Here is a 15,467-nt window from a genome sequence, read left to right as displayed (position 1 = left end):
AGTCGACACTTTTTTTCCAGAAAAGCCATCCCAGCCCTCCACCAGCATGTTAAAGAGCGCATCGTCCATGCACTCAGGCAATCTGTGAGCACAAAGGTGCACCTGACAACAGATGCATGGACCAGTAGGCATGGCCAGGGACGTTACGTGTCCATCACGGCACACTGGGTAAATGTGGTGGATGCAGGGTCCACAGGGGACAGCAAGTTTGGGACAGTTCTGCCTAGCCCACGGTCTAGGAAACAATTGGCTGTAGCCGTTCGCACCCCCTCCTCCTCCTCTTCGTCCTCCTGCAGAAGCGAGAGCTCGTCCACAGACCGCAGTCGCACAACCACTCCATCCGCAGCTGCCACTGTTGCACACCAGGTCTCCCATTATGGGGCAGCTACTGGCAAACGTCAGCAGGCTGTATTGGCTATGAAGTGTTTGGGCGACAACAGACACACCGCGGAAGTTCTGTCCGAGTTCTTGCAGAAAGAAACGCAGTCGTGGCTGGGCACTGTAGATCTTGAGGCAGGCAAGGTAGTGAGTGATAACGGAAGGAATTTCATGGCTGCCATCTCCCTTTCCCAACTGAAACACATTCCTTGCCTGGCTCACACCTTAAACCTGGTGGTTCAGTGCTTCCTGAAAAGTTATCCGGGGTTATCCGACCTGCTCCTCAAAGTGCGTGGACTTTGCTCACATATCCGCCGTTCGCCCGTACACTCCAGCCGTATGCAGACCTATCAGCGTTCTTTGAACCTTCCCCAGCATCGCCTAATCATAGACGTTGCAACAAGGTGGAACTCAACACTGCACATGCTTCAGAGACTGTGTGAACAGAGGCGGGCTGTTATGTTTTTGTGGGAGGATACACATACACGGGCAGGCAGTAGGATGGCAGACATGGAGTTGTCAGGTGTGCAGTGGTCGAAGATTCAAGACATGTGTCAAGTCCTTCAGTGTTTTGAGGAATGCACACGGCTGGTTAGTGCAGACAACGCCATAATAAGCATGAGCATCTCCCTAATGCGTCTGCTGATGCAAAGTTTTACGCACATAAAGGATCAGGCGTCTGCAGCTGAGGAAGAGGAAAGCCTTGATGACAGTCAGCCATTGTCTGGCCAGGGCAGTGTACAGGACGAGGTAGCGGGCGAAGACGAGGAGGAGGACGAGGAGGATGATGGGGATGATTATATTTTTAATGAGGAAGCTTTTCCGGGGCCACTGGAAATTGGTGGCGCGGCAAGGCCGGGTTCTGGTTTTTTGAGGGACACAAGTGACGTGGATTTGCCTGAAACTGCCCCTCAACCAAGCACAACCGCAGATTTGAGAACTGGAACTTTGGCCCACATGGCGGATTATGCCTTACGTATCCTCAAAAGGGACACACGCATAACTAAAATGATGAATGATGACGATTACTGGTTGGCCTGCCTCCTTGATCCTCGCTATAAAGGCAAATTGCAAAATATAATGCCACATGAGAACTTGGAACTAATATTAGCAACCAAAAATCAACTCTTGTTGACCGTTTGCTTCTGGCATTCCCTGCACACAGCGCCCGTGATCGTTCTCACACGAGCTGCAGGGGCCAGCAGACCAGAGGAGTTACAGGGGCAGAAATCAGAAGTGGCGTTGGCCAGAGGGGTTTTCTGACCAGGTTGTGGAGTGATTTTGCTATGACCGCAGACAGGACAGGTACTGCAGCATCAATTCAAAGTGACAGGAGACAACATTTGTCCAGTATGGTTACAAACTATTTTTCATCCCTTATCGATGTTCTCCCTCAACCGTCATTCCCATTTGATTACTGGGCATCAAAATTAGACACCTGGCCAGAATTGGCAGAATATGCATTGCAGGAGCTTGCTTGCCCGGCAGCTAGTGTCCTATCAGAAAGAGTATTCAGTGCTGCAGGTTCAATACTAACAGAAAAAAGGACTCGTCTGGCTACCCAAAATGTAGATGATCTAACCTTCATTAAAATGAACCACAACTGGATTTCGAAATCTTTTGCCCCACCTTGCCCGGCTGACACCTAGCTTTCCTATGAATGCCTTTTCCAATCTCATAATTTTCTGCACCTGATTGTCCAGCATACGACATGTTTACACCTCACTAAATGGCCAAACTCCCCACACGGGGCCGTGGTATCGACACTTGGCGACAGCACCCGTGAGAGTGCAGTTTGTCTGAAGAGGTGGGTGAGCCCGCTTTTGGTCGACGGCACTGCCACTGGGTCCCTCCTAGTACAATAAAGTGTCTCTGGCGGTGGTGGTGCGCACCCAACGTCAGACACACCGTTGTAATATGAGGGGCCCTGGGCCTGTACCGCCGGCCACAAGACAGTTTCCCCCCACCCCAGCTCAAACAGTGCTCTACCACTTGCAAAATTATCTCACAGCTCCACCAATGTTTAGTCTATGCGCTGACATCCTTCAATGCCTGCCACTGACAATACCATTGTATTGACATTTTTGTTATGTTAGGCCTTCGATGCCTGTCTGTGGTCACTCCTTCCACTAGGCCTCCACTGACCACACCACTGCTGCCCGTGTACCCCTGGAACCAATTTAAAATTGCCTACAGCCATGTGTTATTATTTTAGGCCTTCGATGCCTGTCTGCGGTCACTCCTTCCACTAGGCCTCCACTGACCACACCACTGCTGCCCGTGTACCCCTGGAACCAATTTAAAATTGCCTACAGCCATGTGTTATTATTTTAGGCCTTCGATGCCTGTCTGCGGTCACTCCTTCCACTAGGCCTCCACTGACCACACCACTGCTGCCCGTGTACCCCTGGAACCAATTTAAAATTGCCTACAGCCATGTGTTATTATTTTAGGCCTTCGATGCCTGTCTGCGGTCACTCCTTCCACTAGGCCTCCACTGACCACACCACTGCTGCCCGTGTACCCCTGGAACCAATTTAAAATTGCCTACAGCCATGTGCTATTATTTTAGGCCTTCGATGCCTGTCTGCGGTCACTCCTTCCACTAGGCCTCCACTGACCACACCACTGCTGCCCGTGTACCCCTGGAACCAATTTAAAATTGCCTACAGCCATGTGTTATTATTTTAGGCCTTCGATGCCTGTCTGCGGTGACTCCTTCCACTAGGCCTCCACTGACCACACCACTGCTGCCCGTGTACCCCTGGAACCAACATCAGAAAATATAAAAATAAGTATTTTGCTTATAAAAAAGAAAATACTGGAGAGATATCAAATGCAGACATTTTAACATTAAAAACAAACACATACAACAAAAATCTGGTACAGTACTAAAAATGGCCACCAGCTACAATAACTTTCTCCTGCAAGTAGTTAACTGAAAGGTTTTTTCAATTTTAAACACAGATATGGCATCCACCGAGTGTTGTCCTGTCGCGTCTTCTTTATATTATTGCCAAGAAGATGCAAAACAATGAAAATAATAAAATCATTATTTACCAAAAAAATAGAGTAAGTCAAAACCACATTGCAAATAAACATTCATTACAAATAAAGAAGCAGGGCGCGTCCGAGGGTGAGTATATACCTAATAAGAATATAATCACCCTCGGACGCGCCCTGCTTCTTTCCGACAGCCTTCCTTCCTAAGAATCAGCCCTTCCGTGGTGTAGAGAGAGGGTTTGTTACACTCCAAGGTGTTCCCCAGGTTGCCTTTCCTGAGCTTCGATCTTCCGGCTCTCGTTTAGTAGTTGTTGGAAACTACGTTGCATTGGGCCTACAAATTGGGTATGGGGTGTAGAGAGATGGTGTGTTCCACTCCAAGGTGTTCCCCAGGTTGCCTTTCCTGAGCTTCGATCTTCCGGCTCTCGTTTAGTAGTTGTTGGAAACTACGCTGCATTAGGCCTACAAATTGGGTATGGGATGTAGAGAGATGGTGTGTTCCACTGTAGAGAGATGGTGTGTTCCACTCCAAGGTGTTCCCCAGGTTTCCTCGCCAATGCTTCGATCATCATGCTCTCGTTTAGTAGTTGTTGGAAACTATGCTGCATTAGGCCTACAAATTGGGTATGGGGTGTAGAGAGATGGTGTGTTCCACTCCAAGGTGTTCCCCAGGTTTCCTCTCCATTGCTTCGATCTTCATGCTCTCGTTTCGTAGTTGTTGGAAACTACGCTGCATTAGGCCTACAAATTGGGTATGGGGTGTAGAGAGATGGTGTGTTACACTCCAAGGTGTTCCCCAGGTTTCCTCTCCATTGCTTCGATCTTCCGGCTCTTGTTTAGTAGTTGTTGGAAACTACGCTGCATTAGGCCTACAAATTGGGTATGGGGTGTAGAGAGATGGTGTGTTACACTCCAAGGTGTTCCCCAGGTTTCCTCTCCATTGCTTCGATCTTCCGGCTCTCGTTTAGTAGTTGTTGGAAACTACGCTGCATTAGGCCTACAAATTGGGTATGAGGTGTAGAGAGATGGTGTGTTACACTCCAAGGTGTTCCCCAGGTTTCCTCTCCATTGCTTCGATCTTCCGGCTCTCGTTTAGTAGTTGTTGGAAACTACGCTGCATTAGGCCTACAAATTGGGTATGGGGTGTAGAGAGATGGTGTGTTACACTCCAAGGTGTTCCCCAGGTTTCCTCTCCATTGCTTCGATCTTCCGGCTCTCGTTTAGTAGTTGTTGGAAACTACGCTGCATTAGGCCTACAAATTGGGTATGGGGTGTAGAGAGATGGTGTGTTCCACTCCAAGGTGTTCCCCAGGTTGCCTTTCCTGAGCTTCGATCTTCCGGCTCTCGTTTAGTAGTTGTTGGAAACTACGCTGCATTAGGCCCACAAATTGGGTATGGGGTGTAGAGAGATGGTGTGTTCCACTGTAGAGAGATGGTGTGTTCCACTCCAAGGTGTTCCCCAGGTTTCCTCGCCAATGCTTCGATCATCATGCTCTCGTTTAGTAGTTGTTGGAAACTACGCTGCATTAGGCCTACAAATTGGGTATGGGGTGTAGAGAGATGGTGTGTTCCACTCCAAGGTGTTCCCCAGGTTTCCTCTCCATTGCTTCGATCTTCATGCTCTCGTTTAGTAGTTGTTGGAAACTACGCTGCATTAGGCCTACAAATTGGGTATGGGGTGTAGAGAGATGGTGTGTTACACTCCAAGGTGTTCCCCAGGTTTCCTCTCCATTGCTTCGATCTTCCGGCTCTCGTTTAGTAGTTGTTGGAAACTACGCTGCATTAGGCCTACAAATTGGGTATGGGGTGTAGAGAGATGGTGTGTTACACTCCAAGGTGTTCCCCAGGTTTCCTCTCCATTGCTTCGATCTTCCGGCTCTCGTTTAGTAGTTGTTGGAAACTACGCTGCATTAGGCCTACAAATTGGGTATGGGGTGTAGAGAGATGGTGTGTTCCACTGTAGAGAGATGGTGTGTTCCACTCCAAGGTGTTCCCCAGGTTTCCTCGCCAATGCTTCGATCATCATGCTCTCGTTTAGTAGTTGTTGGAAACTACGCTGCATTAGGCCTACAAATTGGGTATGGGGTGTAGAGAGATGGTGTGTTCCACTCCAAGGTGTTCCCCAGGTTTCCTCGCCAATGCTTCGATCATCATGCTCTCGTTTAGTAGTTGTTGGAAACTACGCTGCATTAGACCTACAAATTGGGTATGGGGTGTAGAGAGATGGTGTGTTCCACTCCAAGGTGTTCTCCAGGTTGCCTTTCCTGAACTTCTATCTTCACGCTCTCATTAAATTGTGGTTAAACGGAACAACTGCATTTGGCGTACTAGTTGGTTTGGGGCCTACTATCGGTGTCTGCCGCTCCTTGCTGTTCTCCTGGTTTCCTGTCCTGAAATTCCGTTTTCAGGCGCTCGTTAAGTAGTTGTTAATGTTAGACTGCATTTGGCCTACTAGTTGGGTTGGGGCCTACTATCGGTGTCTGCCACTCCTTGCTGTTCTCCTCCACTGAACAAAGCTGTGCCACCTGTTTACTACTGTTGCCAATTTTGAACTGCATTTCGACTACTTACTGATTTGGGCCTACTCTCTGTGTCAGCCTCTCATTCCAGTTGTCCTCCACTGCAATGCCCCCTGATTAGTCCTGTGTTACCAATTTTGAACTGCATTTAGCCCACTTTATTCTTTGGGCCTATATCTGTGTTTCCTCCTCATCCTGCCCATTGCCCAGCCAGTGATAGATGAGTCTGCTGGTACATTGACCCATAACGCAACATTTCCCGTGCACGCTACACTGCAAGATTGTGACCCTGCTGAAAGTCAGGTCCCCCTTCCCACATACCATACCACCTTACACGGGGACAAACAGGAAGGTGTAGATGAAAGTGCAGGTTCCTTCATCAGGTGGGGGGAGGAATACTAGTTGGCGACGTCACTGGCACAGGGCCTCTCATGGTACGCAAAAGTGTTGCTGCCGGTGGGAGGCGCCCCCGCCGTGCAAACACACCGCTGTACTTTGAGGGGCCCTGTGCCAGTGCCAATGCCAACGAGTGGGCCCCCCCTGCTTGCTCAGGTTCACAGCACTTGCAAAGTTGAAATACTTACCTCTCCCTGCTCCACTGCCGTGACGTGGTCCAGATTTCCTGGGCCCACTAATTACTTGAACCAGCCCTACCCACCACAACTTTAGCCAAATGACCCCCAATTTCAAATGCCTTCCAATTATTATAAGGTAAATTACGCTTGACAAGCTTCATTAAGAAGAATGGATGGTTTTGACATTAAAATGGGCACTCTAGGTGTTTTCCTGGCCCCCACTCACTGCCGACTATGCTGCCCCATTGACTTGCATTGGCTTTCGTGTTTCGGTCGATCCCGACTTTACGTCATAATCGGCCGATTTCACTCGACCCGACTTTTGAGATAGTCGGGTTTCGCGAAACCCGGCTCGACTCTAAAAAGGTCAAGGTCGCTCAACTCTAGTTGTGATACATTGTTCTACTATTTAGAGAAATATGAACAAAGATGGCTTTCATGGAAGAAGAGTCATAAGGTACAGTACATGTGGAGAAAAAAGGGCACAGAATTTAATGAAAAGAACATCTCACCAACCATTAAGCCTGGGGATCAATCGATCATCCGTTGGGGTTGTGTTGCAGCCAATGGCTTGGTGAACATTTCACAGATAGAGGGAAGAATGAATTCAATGACATTTCAACAAATTATTAATGCAAACATAACACTATCTGTAAAAAAGCTAAAGTTGAATAGATTTTGGTTTCTACAAATGGATAATACTCCTAAATGCACATTAAAATCCACAATAGACTACCTCAAAAGGCGCAAGCTAAAGAATTTAAAAATCCCCCTCATAGTCCCCTGATCTGAACACCATTGAAAATCTGTGGCTAGACCTCAAAACAGTAGTGCTTGCAAGATGGCCCAGAAATTCTACAAAGCTGGAAGAATTTTCCAAAGAAGAATGTGTGAAAATCACTCAAACAAGAATTAAAAGAGTCTTGGCTGGCTACAAGACGTGATCACAAGCTTTGGTAATTTTAAAAGGGGGCACTACTAGGTACTAATAATGTATGATGCCCAAACTTTGGCATCATCCCATTTTCCTCTTTGTAATTTTTAAAATATAAAAGATGAAAATAAATTAATAAATAAAAAATATGTATATACATATTTATATATATAAATATATATACTAGATGGTGGCCCGATTTTAACGCATCAGGTATTCTAGAATATGCATGTCCGCGTAGTATATTGCCCAGCCACGTAGTATATTGCCCAGTCACATAGTATATTGCCCAGCCATGTAGTATATTGCACAGCGACGGAGTATACAGCCCAGAGCCATGTAGTATACAGACGTAAAATAAAAATTAAACATATACTCACCCTCCGTTGAAGTCCTGGCCCTGTGTGCGGTGCACGCGGCAGATTCCGGTCCGAGGGTTGGTATGGGTGCAGGATCTGTGATGACGTCGCGGTCACATGACCGTGACGTCATGGCAGGTCTTTCTCGCAGGACCTGTGATGACGTCGCTGTCACGTCACATGACCATGACGTCATGGCAGGTCCTTTTCGCATACCATCTGTCGCATACCATCCTTGCCACCGAAACCTGCCGCTTGCATGGAGCGGTCACCGGAGCGTCGCAAGGAGCGGGAAAGGCGCTGGAATGTGAGTATATGATGATTTTTTATTTTTTTAATTATTTTTAACATTAGATCTTTTTACTATTGAGGCTGCATAGGCAGCATCAATAGTAAAAAAGTTGGTCACACAGGGTTAATAGCAGCGTTAATCGAGTGCGTTACACCGCGGCATAACGCCGTCCATTAGCGCTGCCATTAACCCTGTGTGAGGGCTGACTGGAGGGGAGTATGGAGCGGGCACTGACTGCGGGGAGGAAGGAGCAGCCATTTTCTTCCGGACTGTGCCTGTCGCTGATTGGTCGTGGCTGTTTTGCCGCGACCAATCAACGACTTGGATTTCCATGACACACAGAGGCCGCGACCAATAAATATCGGTGACAGAAAGAAGGACAGATGGAAGTGACCCCTAGACAATTATATAGTAGATACAGTACATATATATATATATATATATATATTGTAACGTGGCTAAAGGGTGTCTAATCGACGGGAGATATGTGTCACATAGATGGCTTGCCGCTGTGATGTAACCATAGCTACCTATATGTGTTTCAGGACCTGTGGTGATGTCACAACCACATGTCTGGTCATGTGATGGGTTCTGGGTGTGGTTAGACATATAAAAGAAAGCCTAATGCTTAACACAGTGGATATGTGTGGAGGTGCTAGCCTCCAGAGTGTGTTAAGGCTCCAGAACTGAGCCTGAAGGAATGGACACTTGTTTTTTGCTTTGCCTGAGCTAAAGGCTATTTGTTTTCTGTTTATGCTAACTGGTTTTTGGAGCAATAAACCTTTGAACTTTTGATGGAACCTGCCTCCTAAGTGTCAGCCATCGCACCTGAGTGAGTGAAACCCCTACAATATATATATATATATATACATATACAGTATATATATATATATATATATATATATATATAAACCATAAAAATTGGAACAGCACAATGCTCACCGGTGGGTGCCTGGCCTCCTGGGCAAGATGGTCCACTCATCTGCCCACATGTATACAAAAATAAGCAAATGAAGGCAGCACTCCAACTCCTCTTGAAGGTGAAAAAATGTGACTTTATTGAACCCACATCTCTGTGCCAGAGGCACAGAGATGTGGGTTCAATAAAGTCACATTTTTTCACCTTCAAGAGGAGTTGGAGTGCTGCCTTCATTTGCTTATTTTTATATATATATATATATATATATATATATATATATATATATATATATATATATATATATATATATACTGTATATTGGGTATATACAGCTCTGGCAAAAAGTAAGAGACCAGTGCAAAATGTTCAGTTTGACTGATTTTTCTCTTTATAGGTATATTGTTGAGTAAAATGTAAATTGTTTATTTATTCTATAAAAATCTGACAACATGTCTCCGATTTTCCAAGCAATACATTTTGTATTTTTTTCTGAAAGGAGAAATGGTCAAAATTAAAAAACCCCAGTGCATTCAGACCTCAAAAAATGCAAATAAAACAAGTTCATAATCATTTAGAAACAACAATACTAATGTTTTAACTCAGGAAGAGTTCAGAACTCAATATTTTATTCCCAGCTTTTTGGCATGCTTTCCACCAGTCTTTCACACTGCTTCTGGCGCAAAATTGTAAGCAGTTCTTCTTTGTTTGATGGCTTGTGACTATCCATCATCCTCTTGATTACATTCCAGAGGTTTTCAATGGGGTTCAGGTCTGGAGATTGAGCTGCCCATGCATGACAGGGTTTTTTTGATGTGGTGGCCTCTTAATTTTTGCCTGAGCTGTATATATATATATATATATATATATATATATATATATATATATATATATATAGCTTAAAATACAAAGGAAATATGGCATATTGAACTTTAGCCTTTTTAGATATAGTTTCATCTCCAACCTGCTTAACTGTTCACAATAAAAGTAATTTTGACTAGGACTGTATAGAGTATATATATTGTGAGGGGTTGCCACGTTTAGCTGCTTCCTCAGGTAGATGCAGGAATACTTTGGTGGTAAAACACCTGCTGGTTTATTAAAGTCTGCATAGAGCAAGGCAGGCTTTAGGAAAGAAAAACAGCTCCTCCTTAGAGCTACATGGGAGTGATTCCTCTGCCAAGACACACACAGACTGAACCACAGGTCCAGTTTATATATCACAAGTACTGGTCACGTGATCATGACCTCACTGCAGGTCTTCAAGCACTTTCAGGTCCTGCAGGGAAAGAGGTATGGTGAGCACCCTCCCACCCGCATGGTGGGTGCTCACATAAAACCAGCCCATTGAACTATGTACATGGCCTCTCAGCACCTTGTGTGCTGGAAACACAAAAACATTCCGGTCTCACATCACTGACCGCTGCATGCGCAGTGATATGTACAACGCCAGTGACTCTGCCACAATATATATACTGTATATATATATATATATATATATATATATATATATATACTGTATATCTATATATATATATACTAGATGGTGGCCCGATTCTAATGTATCGGGTATTCTAGAATATGTAGGTAGTATATGGCACAGGCTACGTACTATATTGCACAGTAACGTAGTATATAACACAACCAACGTAGTATATAACATAGCTACGTAGTATATAACAGAGCTACATAGTATGTAACACAGCGTACATAGTATATAGCAGAGCTACGTAGTATATAACACAGCCACGTAGTATATAACACAGCCACATAGTGTATTGCACAGGTATGTAGTATATTGGTCAGCCACGTAGTATATAACAGAGCCACGTAATATATAACATAGCCATGTAGTATTTTGTAGAGCCACATAGTATATTGCGCAGGCACGTAGTATATTGCACAGCCACGTAGTATATAACACAGTCACGTAGCGTGTTGCACAGCTACGTAGTGTATTGCACAGCTATGCAGTATATTGGTCAGTGAAGGAGTATATAGCAGAGCCACGTAGTATATAACATAGCCACGTAGTATATTGTAGAGGCACGTAGTATATTGCATAGCTACGTAGTATATTGCACAGCCACGTAGTGTATAATAGAGCCACGTAGTATATTGCACAGTCGATGTAGTATATAACAGAACCGACAAAGCCATATAGTATATTGTACAGCTACGTAGTATATAACACAGAGCACATAGTATATTGCACAGCCACGTTGTATATTTCCCAGCTACATAATATATAGCAGAGATGTAGTATATAACAGAGCCCACGCAGTATGTAACACAGCCCATATAGTATATAGCAATGTGGGCACTATATGTATGGTTAAAAAAAAGACTTAAAATAAAAAATAAACATATACTCACCTTCGAAGGCCCCTTGAAGTCCTAGCACCTGGGTGCAGTGCACGCGGCAGCTTCCGGTCCCAGGGTTGGTATGAGCGCAGGACCTGTGATAACATCGCGGTCACATGACCATGACGTCATGGCAGGTCCTTCTCGCATAGCATCCTTGGCACCGTAACCTGCTGCTTGCACTGCCGAGGACAACGCGCTACGTCAGAGGGTGAGAATAACCTTTTTTTATTATTATTATTTGTAACATTAGATCTTTTTACTTGTGATGCTGCATACACAGCATAAATAGTAAAAAGTTGGTCACACAGGGTTAATAGCTGCGTTAACGGAGTGCGTTACACCGCGGTCCGTTAACACTGGCATTAACCCTGTGTGAGCGCTCAGCGCTGACTGCAGGGCAGTAAAGCAGCGGCCTTTTCGCTGCCAGACTATGGCCATTGCTGATTGGTTGTGGAAATGGTCGTGGGTGTTTTGCCACGACCAATTAGCGACTTGGATTTCCATGACAGACAGAGGCCGCGACCAATGAATATCCGTGACAGACAGACAGATGGAAGTGACCCTTAGACAATTATATAGTATATATATACAGTTAGGGCCAGAAATATTTGGACAGTGACACAAGTTTTGTTATTGTAGCTGTTTACAAAAACATGTTCAGAAATACAATTATATATATAATATGGGCTGAAAGTGCACACTCCCAGCTGCAATATGATAGTTTCCACATCCAAATCGGAGAAAGGGTTTAGGAATCATAGCTCTGTAATGCATAGCGTCCTCTTTTTCAAGGGACCAAAAGTAATTGGACAATGGACTCTAAGGGCTGCAATTAACTCTGAAGGCGTCTCCCTCGTTAACCTGTAATCAATGAAGTAGTTAAAAGGTCAGGGGTGGATTCCAGGTGTGTGGTTTTGCATTTGGAAGCTGTTGCTGTGAGCAGACAACATGCGGTCAAAGGAACTCTCAATTGAGGTGAAGCAGAAAATCCTGAGGCTGAAAAAAAGAAAAAATCCATCAGAGAGATAGCAGACATGCTTGGAGTAGCAAAATCAACAGTTGGGTACATTCTGAGAAAAAAGGAATTGACTGGTGAGCTTGGGAACTCAAAAAGGCCTGGGCGTCCACGGATGACAACAGTGGTGGATGATCGCCGCATACTTAATTTGGTGAAGAAGAACCCGTTCACAACATCAACTGAAGTCCAGAACACTCTCAGTGAAGTAGGTGTATCTGTCTCTAAGTCAACAGTAAAGAGAAGACTCCATGACAGTAAATACAAAGGGTTCACATCTAGATGCAAACCATTCATCAATACCAAAAATAGACAGGCCAGAGTTAAATTTGCAGAAAAACACCTCAAGAAGCCAGCTCAGTTCTGGAAAAGTATTCTATGGACAGATGAGACAAAGATCAACCTGTACCAGAATGATGGGAAGAAAAAAGTTTGGAGAAGAAAGGGAACGGCACATGATCCAAGGCACACCACATCCTCTGTAAAACATGGTGGAGGCAACGTGATGGCATGGGCATGCATGGCTTTCAATGGCACTGGGTCACTTGTGTTTATTGATGACATAAGAGCAGACAAGAGTAGCCGGATGAATTCTGAAGTGTACCGGGATATACTTTCAGCCCAGATTCAGCCAAATGCTGCAAAGTTGATTGGACGGCGCTTCATAGTACAGATGGACAATGACCCCAAGCATACAGCCAAAGCTACCCAGGAGTTCATGAGTGCCAAAAAGTGGAACATTCTGCAATGGCCAAGTCAATCTCCAGATCTAAACCCAATTGAGCATGCATTTCACTTGCTCAAATCCAGACTTAAGACGGAAAGACCCACAAACAAGCAAGACCTGAAGGCTGCGGCTGTAAAGGCCTGGCAAAGCATTAAGAAGGAGGAAACCCAGCGTTTGGTGATGTCCATGGGTTCCAGACTTAAGGCAGTGATTGCCTCCAAAGGATTTGCAACAAAATATTGAAAATAAAAATAGTTTGTTTGGGTTATGTTTATTTGTCCAATTACTTTTGACCTCCTAAAATGTGGAGTGTTTGTAAAGAAATGTGTACAATTCCTACATTTTCTATCAGATATTTTTGTTCAACCCTTCAAATTAAACGTTACAATCTGCACTTGAATTCTGTTGTAGAGGTTTCATTTCAAATCCAATGTGGTGGCATGCAGAGCCCAACTCGCGAAAATTGTGTCCAAATATTTCTGGCCCTAACTGTATATATATATATATATATATATATATATACACACTGCTCAAAAAATTAAAGGGAACACTTAAACAACAGAATATAACGCCAGGTAAATCAAACCTGTGAGATCAAACTGTCCACTTAGGAAGCAACACTGTTTGACAATCAATTTCCCATGCTGTTGTGCAAATGGAATAGGCAATAGATGGAAATTATTGGCAATTATCAAGACACAGTCAATAAATGAGTGGTTCTACAGGTGGGGACCACAGACCACATCTCAGTACCAATGCTTTCTGGCTGATGTTTTGGTCACTTTTGAATGGCTCAGGTAGTGCAGCTCATCCAGGATGACACATCAATGCGAGCTGTGGCAAGAAGGTTTGCTGTATCTGTCAGTGTAGCGTCCATAGGCTGGAGGCACTATCAGGAGACAGGCCAGTACACCAGGAGATGTGGAGGGGGCCGTAGGAGGGCAACAACCCAATAGCAGGACCACTACCTCAGCCTTTTGCAAGGAGGAACAGGAGGAGCACTGCCAGAGCCCTGCAAAATGACTTCCAGCAGACCACAAATGTGCATGTGTCTGCACAAACGTTTAGAAACCGACTCCATGAGGATGGTCTGAGTGCCCGACATCCACAAATGGGGATTGTGCTAACAGCCCAACACCGTGCAGGACACTTGGCATTTGCCACAGAACACCAGTACTGGCAAATTCTCCACTGGCGCCCTGTGCTCTTCACAGATGAAAGAAAGTTCACACTGAGCACATGTGACAGACGTGACAGAGTCTGGAGATGCCGTGGAGCGCGATCTGCTGCCTGCAACATCCTTCAGCATGACCGGTTTGGCAGTGGGTCAGTAATGGTGTGGGATGGCATTTCTTTGGAGGTCCGCACAGCCCTCCATGTGCTTTCCAGAGGTAGCCTGACTGCCATTAGGTACCAAGATGAGATCCTCAGACCCCTTGTAAGACCATATGCTGGTGCGTTTGGCCCTGAGTTCCTCCTAATGCAGGGCAATGCCAGACCTCATGTGCCCATTCCCCAGACTTGAATCCAATTGAACACATCTGGGACATCATGTCTCGCACCATCCACCAATGTCACGTTGCACCACAGACTGTCCAGGAGTTGGCAGATGCTTTAGTTCAGGTCTGGAAGGAGATCCCTCAGGAGACCATCTGCCACCTCATCAGGAGCATGCTAAGGCGTTGTAAGGAGATCATACAGGCACGTGGAGGCCACACACTACTGAGCATCATTTCCTTGTCTTGAGGCATTTCCACTGAAGTTGGATCAGCCTGTAAATTCATTTTCCAACTTGATTTTGAGCATCATTCCAACTCCAGACCTCCGTGGGATATTAGTTGTGATTTACGTTGATCATTTTTAGGTTTTATTGTTCTCAACACATTCCACTATGGATAAAGACTTACAACTGGAATATTTCATTCTGTGATATCTGGGATTTGTGATTTTAGTGTCCCCTTAATTTTTGAGCAGTATATATATATATATATATATATATATATATATATAAATATATTATATAGATAGAGAGAGCGAAAGAGAGAGAGTATATATAAAGTATATATACTGTTAGGTCCAGAAATATTTTGACAGTGACAGAGGATTTGGCATTTTAGCTGTTTACCAAAACATTTTCAAGATGCAGTTCTATAATCAATATTGGCTTAAAGTGCAGACTTTGTTTTAATTTGAGGGTATTCACATCCCATTTGGAGTAAAGATTTGCAGAATTACAGCTCTTTAATATGTAGCTGCCTCTTTTTACAGGGACCAAACGTAATTGGACAATTATCCCAAAAGCTATTCAATGGGCTGCATGGGCTATTCCCTCTTTAATCCATTATCAATTAGGAAAGGTAAAAGGTCTGGAGCTGATTCTAG

At 44.7% G+C, this 15,467-nt stretch overlaps 1 protein-coding gene across 5 annotated transcripts in view; it reads left to right on the top strand.

Moving 5' to 3' along the window:
• DLGAP3 (DLG associated protein 3) overlaps positions 1–15,467 on the top strand; it is a 764,134-nt gene that overhangs the window by 621,712 nt on the left and 126,955 nt on the right. The gene's annotated exons all lie outside the window — the stretch shown is intronic.

Source organism: Ranitomeya imitator, chromosome 3 (genome assembly GCF_032444005.1).
Source record: "Ranitomeya imitator isolate aRanImi1 chromosome 3, aRanImi1.pri, whole genome shotgun sequence".
Classification (NCBI taxonomy): Eukaryota; Metazoa; Chordata; class Amphibia; order Anura; family Dendrobatidae; genus Ranitomeya; species Ranitomeya imitator.
This window is presented reverse-complemented; position numbering and strand designations above follow the sequence as displayed.